The 26,098-nt window shown below is 31.6% G+C and overlaps 1 protein-coding gene across 1 annotated transcript in view; it reads left to right on the plus strand.

The window, feature by feature from the left end:
• Positions 1-26,098, plus strand: part of KCNH7 (potassium voltage-gated channel subfamily H member 7) — a 623,506-nt gene that overhangs the window by 20,261 nt on the left and 577,147 nt on the right. The gene's annotated exons all lie outside the window — the stretch shown is intronic.

Here is a 26,098-nt window from a genome sequence, read left to right on the forward strand (position 1 = left end):
TATTGTCAGAAGAATCTGAGGAACTAAACTGAAAGGTCATGTATTGTGCCATCCTTTCTCAGCCTCATCTCTATTTGCATACTATTTAGTAATAGTTATCACTTACATAACATTTTAAGTCTTTGAAAATATTATGATTATTCTCCTTTTAGAAATTAGGAAAATGAAAGAGAGATTAATGGATTTTTTCCTAAAATCACATAGCTAGCAAGTGTCTAAAGTAAAGTAAAGAAAACTTTACTCAGCTTTTCTTGATTCCATGTCCAGCACTTGATCCACTCTGCAATCCAGAGACAGATAAATACTAAATTAAGTTAAATGGTCACAACTTGATGGGAAGAAATTGGATTGTTCTAAATGTTTTGCGATTTGTTTTAACAATTCTTCCCCCATATCTCTTGCAACTACTACCTTCTCTTTTCTCTCATAGTCAGAGTCCTAATTAATGCTTTTATTTCCTTTTATCTTGGACTATTTAAAGTCAGATTTCTCATTCTCCAATATCTATTCTCGCAATGCAGTTGTCCATATAGCTGCTAAAAATAATCTTCCCAAAGTACAAGTCTGGCTCTGTCCCTGCTACACAATATTCAATGGCTCCCTATTATTCCTGGGATAAAATATTTATTCTTCTGCTTATTATTTAATGCCTTTTAAATTTGGTTCCAAGTTATCTTTCCATTATTATTTAACATCACTCCCCTTCATAGACACATGTTCTAACCCAACTTTCCTTCCTGCAATTCTCTAAACTCCCCAATTTATTTCCCAGTCTCAACAAGTTTGTTCTTCTTACTTGGAATTTATTCTCTCTTTCTTTTGGCCTGAATGTATTCTTAGAATCTTTTGCTTCTTTGATACCATAGCTTTCTTCAAGCCTTATCTCAGGTACCATCTTTTTTAAGCTTTTTTATTTTTAAAATGTATCCATAGGTAGTTTTAAATATTCACCCTTGCAACATTTTGTGTTCCCAATTTTTTCTCCCTCCCTTTCCCCTACCTTTTCCCTACTCCCAACCCCTCTCTTAGATGCCAAATAATCCAATATAACTTAAATATGTGCAAGTCTTCTACACATAATTCCACAATTATCATGCTATACAAGAAAAACCAGATAAAAAATGAGAAATAAAACAAAATGCAAGCAAACAACAACAAAAAAAGGTGAAAATATTATGTTGTGATCTACGCTCAGTCCCCACAGTTCTTTCTCTGAATGAAATTTGCTCTCTTTATCACCAGGAATTGGCCTGAATCACCTTGCTATTGAAAAAAGCCAAGTCTATCAGAATTAATCATCATATAATCTTGTTGCTCTGTAAAATGTGTTTCTGGTTCTACTCACAACACTATTCATGTAAGCCCCTCCAGGCCTTTCTGAAATCACCCTGCTGATCTTTTCTTATAGAACAATAATATTCCATCACATTTATATACTATAACTTATTCAGTCATTCTCCAAACTGATGGACATGTATTCAGTTTCCAGTTCCTTGCCACTATAAAAAGGACTGCTACAAACATTTTTGCAGTTGTGGGTCCCTTTCCCTTTTTTATGATCTCTTTGGAATACAGGCCCAGTAGAGATACTGCTGGATCAAAGGGCAAGTACAATTTGATAACCCTCTGCATAGTTCCATATTGCTCTCCAGAATGACTAGATCAGTTCACAACTCCACCAACAACGTATCAGTGTCCCAATTTTCCCACATTGCCTCAAATATTCATCATTATCCTTGAATCTGAAATTCTGAAATGTATGTAGTAGTACTTTAGAGTTGTCTTAATTTGCATTTCCCTGATCAATAATGATTTAAAGCATTTTTTCATATGACTAGAAATGATTTTAATTTCTTCATCTGAAAATTGTCTGTTCATATCCTTTGACCATTTATCAGTTGGGGAATGGCTTATATTCTTATAAATTTAGGTCAATTCTCTATATATTTTAGAAATGAGGCCTTTATCAGAATGCTTGAGTATAAAAAATTTTCCCCAGTTACTACTTTGCTTCTACTCTTATCTGCATTGAGTTTATTTGAACAAAAACTTTTAACTTTAATATAATAAAAATCATCCATTTTGTATTCCATAATGTATTCTTGTTCTTCTTTGGCTGCAAATTCCTTCCTTCTCCATAGATTTGAGAGGTAGACTATCCTTTGTTCTTCTAATTTGCTTATAATATCACTCTTTATGTCTAAATCATAAACTTATTTTGATCTCATCTTGGTAAAGGACGTTAAATGTAGATCAGTGCTTAGTCTCTGCCAGACTAATTTCCAATTTTCTCAGCAATTTTTGTCAAATAGTGAGTTCTTTTTTTCTGAAGCAGTTGTGGTTAATTGACTTGTCCAGGGTCACACAGCTAGGAAGTGTTCAGTATCTGAGACTATATTTGAACTCAAATCCTCCTGATTTCAGGGCTGATGCTCTATCCGTTGCATCACATAGCTGCCCCAAATAATGAGGGTCTTTGGGTTTATAAAATACTAGATTATTATAGGAAAACACTGTTGTGTTTTATGAACCTAACTTATTCCATTGATTAACTACTCTATTTCTTAGTCAATACCAAATGGTTTTGATGATCACTGCTTTATGTTTTAAATCTGGTACAGCTAAGCCATCAGATATCATCTCTTACAAGAAGACTTCCCTAATCATCATACTCATCCTCCATTTTTAGAATTTCTATTATATGTTGAATATAAGATTCTTGAGTGCAAATCTATTTTAAGTTTTAGCTCCTGTATTGTTAGTAACTAAAATAATGCTTGGTACAACATATATTCTTAGGAAATATTTATTATTTATTGTTAATGATATAGCTGTTACTGATAATATGGAAGAAGTTCATCACCAAATTATTTAAAATCTTCTGTGTCTAGGACCTTTGACATCTTGAATCATATGAACTCAGAGATACATACAGTATAAAGAAACACAAAGATATATCCAGAGAAGGTAGAAACAAGGATTATCAATTGAGGATGGCTGCAATATTTTTTTCATAATCTTATTGGAAATCCTAAAGCTTAGAATAAATTGAGGTTGGCAGCAAATGCCAAGGACAGCAAAGGGAGCTTTCAGGAAGAAGAGCAACTTCAAATAAGGAACAGACCTGCCAAGTGACCACTTGGTGTATTTTTCCAATGCTAAATCCATTCAGAAGATGGCTTTAATTTTGTTATACTACTCCTTAATCAGTCCACCTCTCAAGTATTGCCTTCAAACTGGAATGTGTCTATGGGAAGACAAATAGTGTGAGGAGAGGTCTGGAATTCCTTCCATTTAAGGTTCAACTGAACAAAAGTTGAGTTTTTTAGCCTGGAAAAGAGAAATTTGTGGAGAGGAGTAGTGATGATGTATGACATTAGAGAATTTTTTGTTTCTTTTGTTGTTGTTGGGTTTGTGGGATTCTTTCTTGATAGCATAATTTCTTTTTAATTTTTTTTTTCTTTCCAAGGAATACATGTATTTTACAGTATCGGTAAATATAACACTATGTTTGCACTGACTTTTGAACTCAGTGTATTTTGGAATGTTGGAATACTCATCAAACTCAGTGTAATATGTAATGAAGCAAAAAGTTGGGAATACATTAAATTAAGACATTTTACAGTTAAAAATATTTATAGCAGCAGCTTTTGAAGGATGATGTTATTAAATCAAGTCACTGAACTTGGTCATTTTATTGCTACAGTAAAACAGGATCATTTTATTATTATAGCATCTTTCATTTTTGAGTTTAACTGTTTTATTTTACTCATGCATTGTAAGTTTTCATGTGGACAAAATGTTTAAAGATAATTTGGAGCACATATCTTTGTACTGTGATCACAATGAGAAAATAGAAAATAAATTTCTATGACCTCCAGCCTATTTTTCAATTTCCATCAGAGAAATACTAATACTTCTAAAATATATATATATATATATACAAATATTTTTAAAACTGGAAGTATTCATTTTTAATGTCTTTAGGAAAGTATGTGAATACTGAGTTGACACATTATATGTCAGAAACTGTGGCATACCTGTATATGAAGTACATACCTATATATTTCAGCATTTTAATGGTCAAAACAGCATACATTTGACTCAAAGCTTTGTGTTTATGGGATCTCTTGCTGTGTTATAATTAATATATGAATGATCTTTACTAAGTAACTAAGGAAATAAATTTAATTTTTCAACTTCTTAAATAGGAAAAAAAATTTAAAGATATTTTCTAATGAAGATGATTCCTAGAATATAGAGAGCTAATTTTTTCCCCTTTAACACTTTCATTTAAAACCGGGGTGGGGGAGGGGATTTTTTTTTTTGATATTCTTACAATTTAACACAGTAAAGGCACATAGTAAATGTTTATTAAATACATCCCATTCCTTTTTCCAAGAGATTAGTTGTTAAACATTAGTAGAGGAAGCCAGTTCCAATGGAAAAGTTTTTTGTTTTGTTTTGTTTTTTTTTCCCTCTCTCCTTTTATCTGTTGCCTATAGGAAGCTTGGGTAGTAAGCCGACAGTTTCTGCTTGCTGTTGTCCTGATCTTCTTAGAGACTTTATTTTTTTATGTAAAGGCACAAAGTCCATGGTGAGAATAATCAAAAGGGGATACAAATCTAGGAGGCACAATTTGCAAACCTTGCCTGGGACACATAAATAGCTTATCTCAACTATACTAAAATGTCACATTTTCTGCTATTTTTCACAAATGGCACTGGAATCAGGAAGGTTCCTATTAAGTGAAGTAGGAAAACATGTCATTTTACTTCCTTTCCATGTCAGTTTTTATATGACTTGACAAATCAAAATAATAATTAAAATCATGTAAAAAACAGATAATCTGTTCTAAATAAAAGGCTCAGATCATTTGGAGAGGAATGTTATTTTATGAATAAAAATGAAAGTTGCATACTGATTTCAATGAGAGCTAAATGGACACATTACTCTAAATATTTTCTTTATTCCCTGGCAATTTCTTCTTTATCTATGAGTGAGTATATTTTTAGTTTTGAGATGTAGACAAAATTCAAATATAGTGGCCAAACACTAAATGACTAATTTCTTTCTGATTCATGGGGTTTTTTCATTCTTTAGATCCAAAAATGTTTTGGGAAACTGTGACGCTGCTCATACTTGCTAAGATCATGACCTTGTGGTTCAGAAGATAAACTCCCTTATGTACTAATTGGAAATCAACTCTGTTTTATGCCCCATCTCTCTCAATAAGTTATTATGTCTTTTTATTGTGTTAATGAACGTCTGATCCCACAAATCCAACAACAACAAAAGAAATGAAAAATTCTCTAATTCATTTAAAATTGCTTTAAAGTTCCATTTGTTTTAACCTTGTCTTTTCCTGGTAACAAGACATGTAATATGATGTAAGACACAGAATGCAAGCCCTCTACTTAGAGATTAGTTTATTTACTGGGTTGATGAAAACAACCTTGCTTATTAGAACATTCAATTTAAATATGAAAAAAAAAACAATTGAGAAAGTAATCAAGGACAATGGTGGAAGTTTACAAGCAAGTTTACAAGGAAAAGGGCACATGCTAGATAAAGAAAAATAGATCTGGGTGAAATGAAGGCAAAACAGAAAGAATTTTCAGACAAATACAAAATGTGAAAGAAAACTACCAGTACAAAAAATACAAAATCAAAGATGAGAAAGTGTTAAGACAACACTTTTTTCTAAATCATTACATCCTCTGTGAGTCCTCAAACTTTTAAAATAGGGGACCAGTTCACTGTCCCTCAGACTGTTGAAGGGCTGGACTATAGTAAAAACAAAAACTTTGTTTTGTGGGCCTTTAAATAAAGAAACTTCAAAGCTCTGGGTGAGGGGGATAAAAGTCCTCAGCTGCCGCATCTAGCCCAGAGGCTGTAGTTTGAGGACCCCTGTGTCTACACCAACATCTTCTTTTATTTGTTGATCTGAAGGAGGTGGTATTGACTATGGGAACCTCTACCCCACTTGTAATACAACTACATTGCAGGCAAATATAGTTGTAAAATCATGAGAAGTATATAGAGTGTGCTCAGAATCAATCTCACCAAATTGAAAAAATATCAGAATGAAGGTCAAATTCCATTCCTTAAAGCTTGAAAGAAATTGCTTTGGATAAATTTTTTAAAATCCATGTACAGAGTAGATAATAAAATATTCCTAAGAAATACTACTGGCTAGAAATATCAATAGGTTAAAAAAGACAATTATTTGATTATGTTAGAGGGATGCTTAGAATATGCACTTAACCTTTAGAGATTGAGATAGGGAGTGATCATACCTTTCCATCTTAATCCAAAGTAGTTGAATTTACTCTTTTGCTACTTTGATAATTGTATTTCAATACAATTGTTTTCTTTTGTAATCTTATGTATTTTATTCTATTTATTTGGGAAAAAATATTTTGAGAAGAACTGTGCTAGACTCTCGAAGGGGGCATATGAACACAAAAATTTGTTTGATGAACAATTAAGGAAAGTTTGTCTGGATCAACAATCTAGTGTGGAAATTTTTATTTTCTTAGTTTCTTATACTCATACTATATTATCCGCTCTACCCTCTGACTACAAATGAATGCCAAACTATCAAGATAGGCTACAATTTCATTTCAAGAAAGATGTATTAACTATCTGTTGGTTTCCAGGTTTCCCACTAACCACTGTGATATGAGAGAATAGGAAAGATACTTCTTGACCTAGAGAAGGGCAATCCTTTTAAGGATACATCATTTACACAGAAATAAAAGAAAGTGTGGAAGATATAAAGGAATTTCAAGAAAACCCACTGAGTGGCTAGCAAATTATTCATTTATTTAAATCAGCTGGAGTAAGGGATTTATCCTCTTTTCAGAATAATGAATCACAAAATGTCAGTGAATTTAATGGCACATTTATTTAATTAAAGACAAATAGTAAGGGCATTAAGAATAATAAACAGGCATCAGTGAAGTCAAGGAATAATAAAATGAAAAGGTGTTCAAAGAACATTTTGTACACTATGGGGTTCACAGGCCTGGGGAAATGAATTGAACAGGATAGGAGCTTAAGATAAATTATACAATTCAGTTGCTCAGATGAGATAAGACTCAGCATGAACATTTATACTTTAGCAATGAGCAAATACTACAAATCAGGAATTGGTTTATTGTTGTGTTGATCACCTATATTTAAGGAGGTAGTGAAGAAAATGTCAATAATGATGATTAATTTTACAATTTGTCAAGCATACCTACATACCTGTCCCTGGAGCAAGTTGTCGAATATTTACTACCATCCTCCTGGATAAGGACACCTGTAAAACTGCATAGATTAGAAGGAGGAGACAGTCATGTCTGTAAAATAAAGTCCCTTATATTTAAAAGCAACACTGAGGTATGCCCACAAAACAGAAAAATAATAAGTGGTGTTGGACTTCTGAGAAAACCTATCCTGACAACTTTGCTAGTTTGCACATGGCAATAGATTTTTTTTTCAGCACATTCTTAAATATACTACAGTCAAAACAACTATTCTGTGACACAAATTGGAAATTTTGTTGTAAATATAACTAAAAGGCAGCTATAATAGAATTTTGAAATAGGTTATATAAAAATTACACTTTTTCGACAGGAGGGGAGTGTGCTAATGATTGCAAGATCAGGAAAGGTTTCCCCCAGGAGGCAGAATTGGTGTTGAGCCTTGAAGGAAGTGAAGAATTCTATCTAGCAAAAGTTAGAAGGGAGTGCCTTGTGGGTAGAGAAGAGAGCCTTTGTGAAGGTCCAGAGGCTAGAAAGAGAAAAAAAAAAGTTCAAAGAATAGCAAGTAGATTGGTTTTGTTAGAACACAGACTGAAGGATAATGATGTGAAACAAGTAAAGAGAGGTAGAGCTGAATCAGATTAAGAAGCATTTGCAGATTCTATCATGAGATGATACATATTTTAAGAATAACAAAATAAATTTAGTTATATTCATTATGATAATTTGAAATGTATCTCAATTGACTTTTGTGATGAAAACTTCCATTGGGGGAGATTATATTTGTCATTTTCCCATTATTTTATAGCAACTTGAAATTAAAACAAATACAAGATCTATTGTGAATTTTATTTCTCAAATGTTGATTATATTTGAAATCCTTAGATTTGGAGTTGGTTATTACATTGTCACGATTCCTTCCTTCTTACTCAGTTATGAAGATATTAGAGTTGAATTGGGGGAAGGGGCTTAGAAATGGACAACCAGGGGCTTGAAAACAACAACAAACATGTATATAGCATCTGCTTTATGCCAGGTACTGTGTCATGCTCTTTACTAAAATTATCTCATTTGATCCTCACAGTCACCCAAAGAAGTAGGTACTATTATAATGACCATTTAATAGCTAAAGAAACTGAAACAAACAGAGCTTAAATGAATTGTCCGAGGTCACAAAGCTGATAAGCATCTGACTACAAAGTTGCTTCAGAGTTTGCTTTTATAAAGTACTTTACTCTTACAAAATGTTTTCTTTGTATTTTCTTATTTGATTCTCACAATCAATTGTGATATCACTTTTGTTGTTATTGTTGTTTAGTCATGTCAGTCATGTCTGACTCCATTTGAAGTTTTCTTGACAAAGGTACTAGAGTGGTTTACTATTTCCTTCTCCAGCTCATTTTATAGAAGAGAAAAACTGAGGTAAACAGGGTTAAGTGACTTGCTCAGGGTCACACACCTGTTAAGTCCCAGGGGATTTGAATTTAGGTCTGTCTGACTTCAGCCTCAATGCTATCTATTATGCCACCTAAGCTATCCTCATGATATAAGTAGTACATCTGTTATCAGCATTTTATTTCTAAGTACATATTCTTGCAAGACCTCCACATAAAAAGCAAAGGAAATGAAATGTATAAGAAACTGTATGACATATTGGATAGAACACTGGACTTGGCATTCTACTTCAAATCCTATCTCTGATTCTAACTACATAATCCAAGTTATTTAATGATTCCAAATCTGTTTACACATGTATAAAATGGGGAAAATAACACCTCCTACTTCATGAGGTTGTTGTGAGAATCAAATATGATAATATAGTTAAAGTACTCTACAAACCTTAAAGCTTATAGAAATGTTATCTATTATCCATTTAGTTTTAAAATATTAGAGTAGAATTTAGGAGATGCCACAATGAACGTTTGGAAATTCATTTTAAGTCATAGCAAGAGTTAAAATAAAAACTTATATTTTTAAAAGTACTTTGAAGTATTATTTTATTCATAAAACCATCCTCTAAAATGAGTAATACACATGATATTGGTATTTTCTATCTAAGCACATGTGTGAAAATGAATGAAAGGCAGCATGGTCTTAGACATTTCTTAATCATGAGACATGGTGAGTTCAAGTCTTGCTTCTAACTATCCTGGTGGAATAACCCTTGATGAGTCATTAAAACTATTCAGTATTATAGGCAACCTTCTATATAAGGCACAGAGCTGGTGACAGTCTGCTTTGGTAAAGGGATTTTCCTGAAATAAGTCAGTGAAATCATACATATACTTAAACCAAATATATATATATATATATATATGTGTGTGTGTGTGTGTGTGTGTGTGTGTGTGTGTGTGTATGTATATATATACACACATGTGTGTATATATATTATATTTAAAAATTAGAAAATAATAACAATTAGGAAACAGATTTACAGATTTTGAAATTATTTATATGAAACAAAAGAAAGGTGTAAAATCAGGCTAGTTTTTGACAAAGTTAACTATCCCAGTGGATATAAAAATAAATGACCCAATTGAATTTCAAACATTCAAAACCCTTTATGGGGTATAGCTCACATAGGTATGGCTTCCTACCCCTGAAATATTTTTCATAGTTATAATTAGGAATCTATATATCTGGAGTAAACTCCAAGAATTAATTTGAGATGGACAGGGAAGATAGCCAGTAAGGGGAAACAGCAACCATAGAACACCAGGCTACTGTCAGCTATGAAGTAGACTCTTATCTTAACATATTATTTTTGGTAACAAAATGCTTAGGCCAGTTACTTATTTACATTTTATATTCAAGAAACTTAATCTGATGATGGGGGGAAGCCTGGAATTGTAACTCTTATAGCTTTTGAGAAGAGGGTTGAATAAGGACTTAAAATCAAACTAATAAATCCCCTCAAAAATCAAAACAAACAAACACCAACTTCTAAGTACTATGTTATCACTAGGAGGGACTTTAGATATCATCTAGTCCAATGCCTCCAATGCCTTTATTTTATAAAGGAGGATGCTGAGACCACCATAAATGCTGGTGGCTTGTCCAAATCCATAGTGGAAAACTCTTTCAACTCTTAAATTAAGGTTGAACTGAGTTGAAGTTGAATGGATGCTAAATAGATAGACAAATTGTTAGAGCTATAAAGGATCTAAGATACCACTTTGTCCAACCCCCCTCAAATTACAGAGGAAGAAACATACATCCAGAAATTATAACAATATATTGACTAGTACCCAGGTAGAATATGATTTTGGCCAAGTTGCTGAAATTTGACTTGGGGTAATGAGGTCAGGGAAGGGGACAGGACTTTAGGAAAAATGATTGTTAGCAGGTGGCTTATTGCTATGCACTAAGCTGCCAGGTCTAAGTGATGACCTCTATCCTCAGGAAGTAAAATTTTCTGGTCCTTGAAGGACCAATGTTATTGGCATGACAAAACTAAATTCACCTGACAGTACCTCCTTTCTCACCTCTAAACTAAGCCAGAACTCCTTATCCCAAACTTCTAATAGTTGTAATTTCTATATTAAGCATATATATTCTATATATACTTAAGATATCAGTTGAGCACATCTGTCAAAGTCCATTCCTGTCCTGATACTCACATCTCTCTTATCCTCTAAGTATGGCTAAAGCCCTTCCCCTGCACTACCAATGGGTTTCTCCTCTCTTTCTTTAGATTTGTAGAACCAGGTCAATGACCCTTTAAAAATCCTTCCTTGGGGGAAAATATCTGCTTTGGGACAAAGCCCTGATCTTGTTATAGTTCTTTCATAATAAATATTGATTTGCATATGTTTAACCTGAAAAGAATTGGGGGAGGGATATACAAGAGTAGATTTTTATTTTTAAACCAAAGTCAACAGAAAGAAAATGTATGTCTAAATATGTCGAGACATGCATACCTCCTTATTTCATCTTTTATTTTAGATTTAAGATCATAAAAAGTGAACTATCAAATTTAATTGACTGTGTATATATAGAGGGGAAGAGAGGTAGAAACAGAAACAGAGAGATAGACAGAGAGACAGACAGAGAGAACTTAATTGTATTCAAAATAAATGTATCCTTTAGGAATAACTTGTTGAATTGGTAGCACTATGATGGGGATTGTTGAATATTATTGTCCTCATCTTTCAGATAAGAAAATTGAAATTCCAAAAAGTTCATTTGCTTATACTAGTGAGCCAAGGAAGAACAGAACCAGGAATGAAATATAGATCTTTGAACTTCAAATCCAATTTTTCCTCCAATTACATGGTGTTATTTTTAAAAAGATTACCCAGATTCTAAAGAAGAAAAAAGTTTCTAACAATTTCTTGGTTATGAGGAAGGATTTGATAGAAATATGAAAGAAATAAAAGAAAAGATTCACATAGAGAAAAAAGATTTAAGTAAAGAAAAAATGTTAATTGTGTAGAAAATAAGAAGAAAAAATTATCTAAAAGCACTTGAGCAGTAGTGTAGAATAAATACTTTTGCTTGCTTCCTGACAAAAAGAATATCCTAAGTGAGCTCCAAAATAAGAAAAAGTATGAGGAGGTTATCTTAGTCCAGACACCCTGAACTTAGAATGATGAATTCTTAAGGGTGAAGAGTACATGTTCCTTAAAAGATCTATTTGCTGTCTTGTTTATAACTGAGGCATGAGTGATGAATAATGGATGGCAGATACAGCATAACTATCACTATAGAAGTGACAGGAGCACTGGGATTCTTTGTACCTAATTGTGTGGCAACCAAGATAGTCTGGAGGGAAGATAAAAGGACTTTTATCCTCTCGATAATATTTCTTTGTTCCAGCCAAAGGCTTTAGTTTTGCGGTAGTAGAAACTAATAGAGGACTTGTCCTTTCTTCCTCTTGTTACTTATAAATAAATACATTATGCCCAATCAAAAGGACAGCCATAATTTCTGAGATTCATTAGAGTCACCTCTGTTTTCATGAATCAGTTCAAAAATAATTTTCTTAAAGGCAAAATATCAAAGAATCAATAAGCCAAGTGTTTACTATGTGCTAGGGACTATGTTTTTTTCAGGAGGTACAAATGCATAAACCTAGAGGTTAGCTAGATGGCACTGTAGGTAGTGATGGATGTATAATCAGATATTAGCTAGCTATGTGTCCTTGAACAAGTCACTTAATCTCATTCAATTTCAGTTTCCTATTCTATAAAATGGTGACAATAATCACCCACCTCACAGAGTTGTTGTGGGACTCAAAGGAGATTAATTATAACTTTAATAAGCACAAAAGGCACATAGTAGCAGATTCAGAAATTAGAATCTATCATTTCTTATTACCATTATAGTGTTGTCCTACACTAGATAGCAAAGGTCTGGAGTCAGGAAAACCTAAGTTCAAATCTGCTCTCATAAACTTATTAGTTGTGGTTTTGTTGTTCAGTTGTTTCAGTCATGTCTGATTCTTAACCATCCCATTGGGGTTTTCTTGGCAATGATATTGGAATATGCTTTCCTAGCTCATTTTACAAATAAGGAAACTGAATCAAACAAGGTTAAATATCAAAGGTCAGATCTGAACATAGCAGACTGTTCCAGTATACTGAATGATCTTAGCAAAATAAACTTATAATCAATGAGGACAATAATTTGTGAGAGGTGGATGTCATTTGCTGGGGCTTGCACTGACTATTTTCAGTTGATAAGTTAACACTGCTGAACTACATTCTTCTGATACTACACTCTTCTGATAGGCTATTCTGTTTGAAAAATCTTTAAATCCTCAACTGATAGTAGCTGAGTAGGAGCCTTATTATAAAGAGTGTTGTAAAGAACAATGCAAACTCTCTGAATCTAGTGTACACAATTTTTGGTAAAGTCATGACAATGTTAGGACTGAGAATTTGAGTATTCTTAATGTCTCACCCCTGAAATTTCATCATTTTCAAAATCCACTGCCTCTAGTCTTCTATTTCCTTTTCCTCTTTTTTTTTTTTTTAATTTGTATACCATCACTGAACTACTTTTATCATTTACCTGGACTTTTAAAACAACTTCCTAATTTGGTTCTTTGCTTCCAATTCACCCTGCACAAAACTGCCAAATTCATCTTAAAATAAATATACATGTGTATATATATGTGTGTGTGTGTGTGTGTGTGTGTGTGTGTGTGTGTGTGTAAATAAATATATACATAGAGATAAAGGGTTTTTTTTAATCATGTATGTATTTTCTTAAAACCTCAATTGCTCCCTATTGCTAATTGTTCATCAGGCAGAATGAATGGGGGTGGATGGAGTTCTTTCCAGATCTAGATAGATAATCACATAAGATCAAGTAACTTATCCAGAATTCAAGTCCTTCTATCACTGACTCTATTTTCCTTTTTTAGCCTTGCATCATAAATTATTCTCAAGTTGAGTCAAATGGGAGAGATCACTGCTTTCTATATTTGTCTCACACCTTCTTGCCTCTGTGCATGAATCGAACCCAGGTCTTTCTGGTTTAAAAAACATCTCTATATTCATTTTACTATCTTGTTTTTCAGTGACAATAATAGCTTATTATTATATAAAACTTTAGGTTTATAGAACATGTTACACATAATATGTCATTTGGTAGTGCTTTGTTAGTAGGTAGAATAGATGTTTATATTCTCATATTAAGTGATGAAAGCTGATCATGGATCTAAAACCCAAAGTCAGAGACTTAGTTAATGGCAGAATTAGACTATAGGTCACATCCTTTGACTTCAAATCTAATTCTCAACATTAGCATAAAGTTCCAAATCAAAAAATAGAATGCAAAAACGACCAATGGATTCCCCCAAAAAAGCTGAAAAAACGGCAAAAAACTTAGTCATAAAAAGTTACCATGATGACAGGGAATATCAAGACCATAAACTTTTATGAACTATGAAAACAAAATGAAAACCACTTTTTATTCTATTTTTATTGTATTATTTTTGTGTATTTTCCTTTGCCACATGACTAATATAGAAATATGGTTTTTTCATAATTTCAGATGCATAATCAATATCAAATGTTTGTCTAGTGGGGGAGGATCCTAGGGGAAGAAAGAAATAAAATTTGGAATTCAAAATTTAAAAAAATACTAATTGTTAAAAAAAAGTTAATATGAAATTAGGAAACATTTAATGAAAATATAATTCAGGAAAATGTCTTCTTATTGAGTAACACCATATGTCATTTTTTTTTAAAAAATATGGCTTCTTTTATTGCTGTCTTGATTTTTGTTAAGTTAAATTTTATTTATTCTGACATTAATTTTGTATATATCCTTAGGTACTCTGTCTCAATTATAAAACTGAAAAATAATATTGAAAGTCAAGTTAAATTTCAATTATAATTTTAACATTTTTTTCCAATCTGATTTTTAGTGCATAATTTTAATGGACAATTAAAAACATCAAATTATTTTATTTCCAAATTTATGAGCATTTTTTTGTAATTATTACCAAAATGTGGAATTTGTGTTGTAATGCTTAATGTTTGAGAAATGTCCTTATTTTCTTGGATTTCCATTGAGTGGGCAGCCATATTAATGTTTCATAGTCAGGCAACAACCTGTTCAAAATTAGAAAGAATGGTATTTGTCAAGCATTTTCAAACATATAAAGCATTAGTTAAGATTTAGAAAGTTAGTCTGGAAAAATTGTCCTTGTTCTTGATTATATGAACAATAAAATGGAGGACATTTTATCAAATCCTCACTTATATAAAAGACAAACCGAAGAGATAGAGTAATTTCAGCTCACACCATAGTTCATGAATGCAAAATGTCTTAACAAAGTTAACAGCCTTGTGAATTGACAATGGAGATTACGAATTCCTAGTTTTCTCTCAATACTCCTCATCCCCAACATCCACACTTAGGCAATGAACAAAACCTATTCATTGGTTTGGGCTCAGAGAGCTACTCACTAATTTCTCTGTTACTTCACACTTTGTCGGCACACATTATCCTTGACTATAGCTTTTTAGCTCCTACAGTAAGCAAGACTTAATTCTTTACAGTCATGTGTGGAAGTAGAGAAATCATGAAAGGTAGAGGAGTTCAGGAACATACAATGCTCTGCCTGGGGCAGTATCATACAAAGTGAGGAAACTCTAATGTAGCAGAAATTCAGCTATATACTCAACCATTATCCACGCTGGCATTAAATGCCAGATGATGACTCATCCCATCCATAAAATTAAAACTGCACCAGGTATGAAGGAAAGGAGACTGGAAGTCAGCTGGGTCCAGTCCTGTCACTCAGGAAAAAACCCTCATGTGGCAGAGATTGAGGCTAGTACAAAGTAGGCTCCCCAAATTGAAAGGAAGCTGAAAGTACTTTAAAGTACAACCCAGGAGGTAAACCCTCTATAGATTAGTGTTATTTATTAGCCATATCTACATAAATGTATTTTCCTACAAAGATACATAGGTTTTTATGGACTTTAAGTAACATCCTATATTTGTTCAAAAGTTAAAGAACAAAAGTCAATTTGCTTCTATATTTTAAGAAACTTAGAATTTGGGAAAAAATGCTTAACCTCTTAGAACCTAAAATTAAGTTACTTTTGTTATTACATAAAAGGGTTTTTAAGTGCCTTGTCATTTCATTTGGTGTTACCTAAGTGGAAGACAGCCCGAAATCATAGAATGAACCTGGATTCTTATGTCAGAGTGCTACCTATATTAAAATAAACACTGGACAAGAGGCAGTAAGTAGAAGACCTGGAGTCAGGAGATCAGAATTCAAATTTGATTTCGGATACTTAATATCTGTATGACTCTGGGCAATCACTTAATCCTGTTTCCTTCAGTTTCCTTATCTGCAAAATGAGCTGGAGATTGAAATGGGAAACCATTCCTATATCTTTGCCAAGAAATCCCTCTAAAGGGGTTATAAGGACTCAGATATAACTGAAAAATGACTGAACAACTAAACACCAGGCAAATGATTTAATCTCTCTGGGACTTTGTTTTCTCATGTGTAAAATGTGGACTAAATGGCCCTGAGGTCTCTTCTGGCACTAGATGTGTGATTTTATGAAGTATGGTTAAAAATATAAAAATGTAAATTAATTGAGGAAGATGTGATTAATTCATCTTTTCTCTCTCAGAAATCAACTTTTTTTTCCCCAATTCTCTTGGTACTATGTACAGTTGCTTGGGAACAAATTACAACAATGATAGTTAATTAGAAGGATGATATTAATCTTTATCAAGAAAAAATATTAGAAATAAGTTGTATTTGCTGTGAAAATGCACTGTGACTTTTATATGTGTATGATTCTTAAGTACTCTATTAATCTAGTTACTGTGTTAGAAAGTGTCAAGCAATCAGCATTTATAAAGTCTATATAATATATGACAAACATTGTTTTAAGCACCAGGGATACAAAAATAAAATATGAAACAACTCTTATCCTCAAAGAACTTATATTCTATCAAAGGAGATACACACACATACAATTTTTAAAAAAAGCTAAAACCATATATAAGGAATCTTTTTTTAAAAAATAATGTATAAAGTAGCTAATTTACATCCTGGTTTTTTGTTTTCTTTTATTCATGCTTTTAAAAATACCTCAATCCCTTCCTGATGTTCTCCCTAAAATAAGTATCCCTTAAAACACAGAAAAAAATAGTTAAGCAAATCGAGTCAGTTGATAACCACACCTCACAGTATATACAACATTCATATTCCTCTATCAAGCACCCATATTCCTCTATCACTTTATCAAGAGTATGTTAACATATTTTAGTATCTGGCTTCAGTTCAAGATTTCTTTTTGTTTTTGATTTGAGGTCAGCTAGGTGGCACTGAAGTCAGACTCATCTTCCTGAGTTAAAAATTGACCCAGGCACTTAATAGATGCATGAATTTTAACCCTGTTTGCCTCAGTTTCCCCATCTGTAAAATAAGCTGGTAAAGAAAATGGCAGAACAACTAACCACTTTTAGTATTTTTTAAAATATTATTAGAGACTTCCTAATTGTACTTCCCCAATTCAAATACATCTTTTCATTTTTCTCTTATATTATGGTTTAACATTTCTTAAAGCATAATAATCTATTATGTAAATAGTTACATAGATACATATCAAATTATGTTCAATTGATAGGCATCATCCATTTTGTATTCAGTATTGTTGCTGTTTGCTACTAGAAGAAATGTAAGTGAATATTTTGAGATATATATGCAGATATATGTATGTATGTATGTATATGCAACCTTTCTATTCTCTTTGATTATATTGAGTAGTGGGAAACTCTGGATTAAAGAGCAGAACTAATTTAATCATTTTTCTTTTATAATTCCAAATTTTTTCACCTCTAACAATAATATATTCTTGTGCCTTTCTTCTCATATTTCTTCAGTGATGATCTGCATATTGTAGCATATTTTTGAAGTTGGTAGGAAAAGTAAAATCTTAAAGTTATTTTAACTTGCCTTCCAATTTTTATTTATGGGTATGGATCATTTTTATGTGGTTATTTATATTTGTATCTCTTTTTTGAAAATGATTTATTCTTGTTTTCCTTTGATTACTCATCGATTGTTTATCATTTTACTCTTAGGTGTTTATGTTCATTCCAAATATATTGTAGATAACTGATACTTTTCTGACTTATTTAGTTATCTTGTCTCTCCAAAGAGAATACTGAGAAGAAAACAACTCACATAGTCAAATTAGTTAAATAATAAATGTAATTTCCTAATCATCAAAAAACATCCAAAGTCACCAAACAAAAGCAATTTATAGAATGATTCATACAAGTTTTATGCATAACAAACTCTCTATATACTAACAAATACATTGAATCTTTAATTTGTCCTGGTACAGTGACAGACACTTTTAATCTTTGCTTTTGTGGAGAATGAGGCTGGTAGATTACTCAGGAGTTCTGAACTGTGGAACTGGCAAAGCTTCTCTACTGTTTTCACTAAATATGACACTAACATGATAAGTATCTGAAAGCAGGTGGTCACCAGGATACTCAGGAAGGAGCTAATAGATCCAAGTCAGAAATAAGGGTTAAATATTTCATTCCAATCAGCAGTCACATTGTTTCACAAATGCCCATTGAACTTCTAACCTGGGTAAGCTAGGTAGTTCAACCAGTATCCAAGAGAGAGAGAAGAGGGGAGAAAGAAGAAAGGAAGAAAGAAGAGAGAAAAAGAATATTATATTAACATTTAGTATAATTTTTTTTCTGATGTAGAAATTTTACTATAGTAATTATGTGGAAAGGGGTTACAAGTTTGATAAAGCTGGAAAGTGGAAAGTGGAAGACTACACCTTCTACAAATAAAATAATACATTTCTATATACTAAGTGAGTCTCTATCATGAATGAAAAGGCATAATGTTATTGATAGAGTGATTTACTATTTTTTTCCCTCCAGCTGAATTCACCACAGTGCGTCTGACTTCCAAAGCAATGTCACCTGTTCAGAGAAAAATATAATCAGAAACTTTGTTACTCTTTCTATTCGTATCCTCTTTCTCTATGCTTTCCCAGGAGGTTTGTTAGTGGAAGAAGTATTGTAATTTGCTAGCATTATTCTTAGATCAAATTAATGGTATTAAAAAATAGGTCACTTTTATCAAAGTATTTTTGCCACCTATGAGCAGCATCCCATGACCTCTTAATACAGGCATGACCAAAAAAGAAGAGAAAGGCCCAAAATGAATTACAAGGTTACAGTTATTGCTCATCTTGTGACATTGTGATTATTATTAGCCATACCTTTGAAGTTCCTAAAAAGTTCCTACTCTTTTTTTAAAATCTCATGAATCTGATATACAACTACAAACACAAGGCTTTCCTAGGGATCTACAAAGGGGAACCCCACTAGATAAATAAGGATATTCAGCCAGAAAATCCAAATCCTAAGAGCTGCATTGCTTTATCACAGAGAGATTTCATATGACTTTTTCTTCTTAATAACACAACCAGGGAAGGGTCAGTTTAGAGCCCAGCTTCTTAAACTGTAGGTTGCAAATCTATGTGGGGGCCACAAATTTATGGTTATTAGTAATTATTTGATTTGTATACATATTTTATATATCTGTATGCCTAGAGTCATGTAAAAATTTCTTGAATGAAAAGGGGTCTTGAGCAGAAAAACAGGCCAAGAAACCTGGGTTTTCTCTGTTTTTATATGCAGTCTTGGGTTTGATTTCAATGAGAGAAAGCCCAATTACCTTGCTATGACAACTGGCAACAGGTATTACCTTTCTGCACTTACAGCCTAATTAATCTGTCTTTCTATTTGTGGCATGAAATTCATTCTTATTTCATTTATTCCAAAATGCACGATAGTATAGTGATACGCATGTGGAATATCAATTTCTTGTGTCACGTAATATAAATGGGAGATTATACAAATAATATAAAAATAAATACCAAGAATTAAATTCCTTATTGATAGACTTAGAAAGATACTTTCTTCTTTTTTATTAATTTATGAAGCTGATGGTTTTATATTTCACTCTACCTAGCCCTTTAACTTTATTAAAAGCAGTGGTAGAGAGTAGATAGGAAATAATTAGAATCCTCAGAGTCCTTACATTTCTCAAAGACTACTCAAGCTATAATAAAAAATAATATAATTTGGATTATGCAACAATCCTCTGAGTGCAGTTCCTTTCCTAATCAACCTTAATAACAGTTTGCTGTTCTAAAAATGCACCAAATTTTCATCTTATTCATTTAAAATTCATAAATTAATAGAAGCTAACTTTTATGTAGCACTTTAAAGTTTGCAAAATGTTTTAAATTTATTTTCTCTTTAGTTCTCTTAACAATCCTTTGATGCAGGTGTTATTATGCCCATTTTCCATTGGAGGTAACTGAGACTGACTTGTTCATTGACTTATGTCATATCAAATAGTTAATAAATGTCTATGGTGAAATTAAGTTCAGGTCTTCTTGACTCCAAGTCCAGCCTTCTATTCATTCTTCTACCTAGCAATCTAAAATATATAGAATAGATTACTGATGAAGATCTAAAAAAGAAAAAAATCAATGTACAAAATAAGGAGTAATGACTTGGAAAAGGCAAAGAGATTGACCTTGATCTTGACTTCAAATGTGTTTTGATTTTACTTCTTTAACTTGAAGGATTCCTTTGATTTCCTTGGCTTCAGGGATCAGCAGACAAATATATGATTTCATATATATACATATATGATTTCATATATATACATATCTCTCTGTATGTGTATATATATGTATATATATATATATATATATATATATATATATATATATATATATATATATATACAGAGAGAGAAAGAGAGAGAAATCTTGCTCTTACACTTATTCTGTCCCTTTCTATTATCTAACATCTCTTGTTTTTCATTATCTTGTTTTTCATTACCTTTTCCTCAATGATTTTCTATCTTTAAAAATTCCTTATTACTGCTTCCTCTCTATGATTTATCTTTTTCCCTTCACAGATTTTTAAGACTGTTGATCTATGAATACTACTATTTTGATTTCTTCCTTTTATCCCTCTTTAAAAATTTATAAAGGCAGCTAGGTAACAACAATGGATAGAGTGACATGCCTAGAGTGTAGATGACTCATCTTCCTGAGTTCAAATCTGGTCTCAAACACTTATTAGTTGTATAACCCTGGGCAAATCACTTAATCCTATTTGCCTCAGTTATCTATAAAATAAACTAGAGAAGGAAATGGTAAACTACTCTAATATCTTTACTAAGAAAACCCCAAATGGGGGTCGTGAAAAGCTAGACACCATGGAAAATAATTGAACAGCAAATCTTTATAATCTGCTTGCTATTCCTATCATTCTACTAAAACAATGCTCTTGAAGATAGCCAATGGGTTTCTATATCATTCTAAGACCTTTTTTTCAGAGCATATTTTATTACTCCCTGTTTCTTAAAATTGTCTCTGCTCTTCCTCTATGTTACATTTTCCAGTTATTCTTCTCCCTTTCCTTTTCAATGTAATCCACACCATTCTTTTTATCCTTTAGATTCTTTCTCAAATAATTCATCTATTCTTATAATAATAGTAATAAATGACATTTATATAGCACTCTAAGGTTTATAAAGTATTTTGTATACATTCTCTTATTGGACTCTACCAATAACCCTGCAAAATAGAGAATTTTATCCTCATTTAAAAAAACCTAATGTTTATTGTCACCCTAAAATCAAGATAACCAAAAATGATTTTTCCTTAAAATACTTTCTCCTATGAACTTCCTTTTCTCAGTTAATACCACCACAACTTTTCCATATAGTTCAGTTCAAAATCTTTGAGTCATCTTTGATTATCTTTCCTTTATATTCAATCAAGTGACTAAATTTTCTTATGAAAACAACAGAGAATGCCTGACAGTCATTCACTAGAGCAGAGCCAAGGTAAGATTTTGCTTTGTAAGAAGCTAGTTCATGCTGCTGTATCAGCAACCCAAGGTCAAGTTGATTAAGTTTGAAACTGAAGAGAGAACTTCAATTCCGAAGTCAAAGAAAAAGGCAATAGCAAAAGCTCAACCCAAAAGTTAAATGAATTGCTCCTGGTTACATATTTAATGTCAGACATAGGACATTATTATCTCACATGTACATAATTTTTTAATTATTCCTGGTTTAGATACTCTGTGTTCCTTCCCATTAATATAAATAATTTAAAATAAGGTATGTTTTCTTTGCTAATTTCACAATAGACATTTTAAGCACTAAAAAGTAGTCTTGGAATTCTCTTTCATGGAGATTTTGTTATTGTTGTTGTTTAGTTGATTAGTCTTCATGATCCCAAGTGAAGTTCTCTTGGTAAAGATACTGGAGTGGTTGTCATTCCTTTTTTAGCTCATTTTATAGATGAAGAAACCGAGATAAACAGGGTTAAGTGACACAGCTAGTATCACAGTTAGTGATCTGAAGTCAGATTTGAACTCAGCTTCTCTTGACACTGGGGCCAATATTATACTCATGATACCACTTAGCTGCCCCTTTCATTGAGAGGCTTTTTGATATTTCCTTTAGCTTTTTTTTTTTCAGTTCAATGTTTATAGTGCTCATAGAGATCCAACTCAAATATTCTTGAATTTTGTTGTACAAATCTAGCATTTGTGTCTGACTAAATGAAGCGTGATAAAAAAAAAATATCATAAATAGTTAATTAAACTTTAATCTCCATTGAGGTTTTTAGATTTTTTTTTTACAAAAATACTATTTACTTTGAACTTTTTATACCAAGAAACACAACTTGAATTCATAAAATCTTTGTACAAAATGTAATGATTATAATTTGAAGTGTGGAGAATTTCTCGTGAGAAATTTAGTTCTTGATAAATTAATATTTTATGATCTAAGAAACTAAAAACTTTAAGTTTCAACTATTGCTTATAAACAAATTCAAAGGGTTTCATCTCCATCTACCCACCTCTTATTCTGATGTCCCAAAGTATTAGGTAATTTTGTTTTGAATTAGTCTATATTAGTATGACAGAATGGGGTAGTACAGAAAGAAAGCTGGCTTCATAATCTGACTGATCTTGTATTATTTTGAACAATTATGTATATTGAAATTTCTGATATTTAAAAGTGATATGGTAAATGAATTTATAGTATTTCTTTTATTAATGGCTGCATGCTTGATTTTAGCTATTGCATCATGTACATGGAAATCTATCCTATAGTCTGTAAAGCTAATTTAAATACAGTATTTAGTTTCTTTTAAGGGTCATTCTATTTATCTTTTTTTTCCCCTTCATTGATTTGGTTTCTTTAAAACAAACAAAGAAAAAAAAAAAACCTCTTACTGTCACACCACAACTTGTTTGATAAAATCCCTTCAAAATCTATTATTGTCAGGATAGAAAATATGATTTTTATTGTATTGCTTTAATTGTTTTCAGAAAATGCCCTAAAACACATGGTAAATTGCAAATAGTACCTTGGGATAACTGAGAGCCAGACAAACAAGTCACTGACTTTTAAAAAATTAGTATTAATATTCAAGGTAGATTTTGGTAACTATTTGCTTTTCCTTTTCTAATTACTGGTACAAATAAATGCATGTAAAATTCTGTTAAATTTGAATTTCAATAATATTTCCTGATTATCTGACAAGTAATAGAAGCCAAATAGTTAAAATATTAGTTAATTAAATACTATGAAATCCCTAATTTTTATCTATAATCTTTTCTATGTAAAACAATATATGGAGAGGCATATAATAATTATCATTTACTTTAAATTAATTTTCCATAAACAGTTGATTTTATAATTATTACTTGGTTATCTAAGATTAAAGACATTGGAAGTTTAGCTGTCATGTATTAGTAGACCAAAATGAATTCAGAGCATCTTGTACTATGAAATATTTGAAAACTTTAAGCATTAGTCAGAAAATAGAATAAAAAGTTGAGAAATTCTGAAGGAAATGCCTCATGGATCAAAAGAAAAAAATCTCTAATGCCTCATCCTAAAGATATCATATACAATAGACAATGTTTACTTGAAAAGCACAGTTTCTAAGAGACCCTTATAGTATGTTTAATGTTCCTAGAATTTCTACATACTGGCAATTTGGTGAATTGTAGCAATCTAATATCTTTTTAAGAAAAATTGTCCTCCTTTCCTGATTTAAAAATGCACCATAATAGATTTTTAATTTTTAAAAATAAAATTGCAATTAATTATATAGTAAATTATATAGTAATTATATAGTAAAATAATTTGTAATTAATAAGCATATAATTAATTACATAATATACATAATTAATTATAATTAAAATATAGAAGATAATTAATTACAATAATTACTATATTGTATTATATAATATACATAATCATATGTGATTATATAAAATATAATATTAAATTATGTTATATATAATTATAATTATGTCTTAAGTTTTTTTGTTTTTTTTTAAGAAGGAAGAATATTGGAAATTTTTCCAGCATCCTAATTCAGCTAGAGAATGATTCCAAGAGCACTATTTTTTGTCATATATTTGACCAGTGCTAGATAATATGATTACATGTTCATAGATTTAGAGTTGGAGACCACTCACACATTTCTGCTTCCTACTGTTTATGTGACCTTGGGAAGAATACTTTCTTTTGCAGAGCTTAGATTTTCTTCTCTGCAAAAATGAAATATAACAAAGCATAACTAAATCAAAGAATCTTTTTGAGTTGAAATCCTGTTAGACAATTATAGTTTTATATAGTGCCTTAAGATTAGCAAAGTGCTTTTTTATTATTTTATTATATTATTTCATTTGATCATCTCAACAAATCTGGAAGGTAGTTACTATTGTTATTTCCATTTTATAATGGAGGAAACAGTCTGAGATCTCGTGCCAAATATATATTTTTTCTTAGACTAGAGATGTTAGAAGATCAGCTACTGCACATTAGTAGACCAAAATGAATTCAGAGCATCTTGTACTATAAGATATTTTAAAACTTTAAGCATTAGTCAGAAAATGTAATAAAAAGTTGAGAGATTCTAATGGAAATATTTGAGGCAGAATTTAAATCAAGGTTTTCCCAACATTTTCTAATACTTTATTTACTGTACTATCAAGCTGGTATTATTGAAACTATTGAGATTCAGAAAAGTCAGAGTTGAGAATTCTTCTTTTTATTGTTTCAAATATTAGTAGTAGATATGAATATTGACCAGTGGCTCAGCTATCACATACATTAGAATTCTGGTAAACTTGTTGTCTTTCACATATGTAAGTGATTTCAAATACTATCATTTCACTTTTTTCACTATCAGTTATCTATCAAAGTCCAAATCTGTAAACACTGGCATTTCCAAAGTGATATTCTGATTGACCACATGCTAATCATCTCTTGTCCAATGGTATGTAAATAATGTTTTTTTTCAGATTATCTGTTTGAGTTTCTAAGAGTGTAAGAGACAGCTAGGTGCCACAATAGATTAAATGTTGGTTCTGGAGTAACAGACCTGAGTTCAAATTCTGTCCCTGGGAAAGTCACTTGACATCTATCTGCCTGGGTTTTCTCAACCATAAATAGAGGACAATAATAATACCTACTTCTCATAGTTGTGTTGCAGATCAAATGAAATAATATTTATAAAGTTCTAGCATATCTGGCACATAGTAAGCACTACATAAATGCTAGTTTTAATTGCTAATATTATCCATAAACTTTGAGTGTAAAATTCCAGACTCTGAGAGTTAGAAGAGAAGCAAGAGATTATCTAATAAATTCCCTACTGGAATTTCATGAATTCCATTAACAGTATCTCACAAGAGATCTCAGGATTCAGTTCAATATCTCTAGTAATAATGAACTTATTGCTTAATTTTCTAATAGCTTTAATTGTAAATCAGATATAAAACTACAATTGTTATTTGTTATAAATATCCCCAAATTGCTATTAGCACAAATAATTTTATTTGATAAATATCATAAATAGTTTTTACATTTTAATTGATCTAACCATTAGTGGGTTGACTTTCTATGGTAAACTGTTGCAAAGATATGGATAGTCACAAAGGATGGGTAGGTATGGATAGTTGCTTAGAAAACTCCCAAATCCATGAAATCAAAGATTCATTATTATTGTTCTGTAAGAAATGACCAGCAGGATGAATATAGAGAGGACTGGCAAGACTTGCATGAACTGATGCTAAGTGAAATGAGTAGAACTAGGAGATCATTATATACCTCAACAAGGATCCTGTATGAGGATGTATTCTGATGGAAGTAGATCTCTTCGATAAAGAGAGCTAATTCAGTTTCAATTGATCAAGGATGAACAGAAGCAGCTACACCCAAAGAAAGAACACTGGGAAATGAATGTAAACTGCTTGCATTT

This window comes from Antechinus flavipes, chromosome 3, assembly GCF_016432865.1.
Source record: "Antechinus flavipes isolate AdamAnt ecotype Samford, QLD, Australia chromosome 3, AdamAnt_v2, whole genome shotgun sequence".
In the NCBI taxonomy this organism is placed as follows: domain Eukaryota; kingdom Metazoa; phylum Chordata; class Mammalia; order Dasyuromorphia; family Dasyuridae; genus Antechinus; species Antechinus flavipes.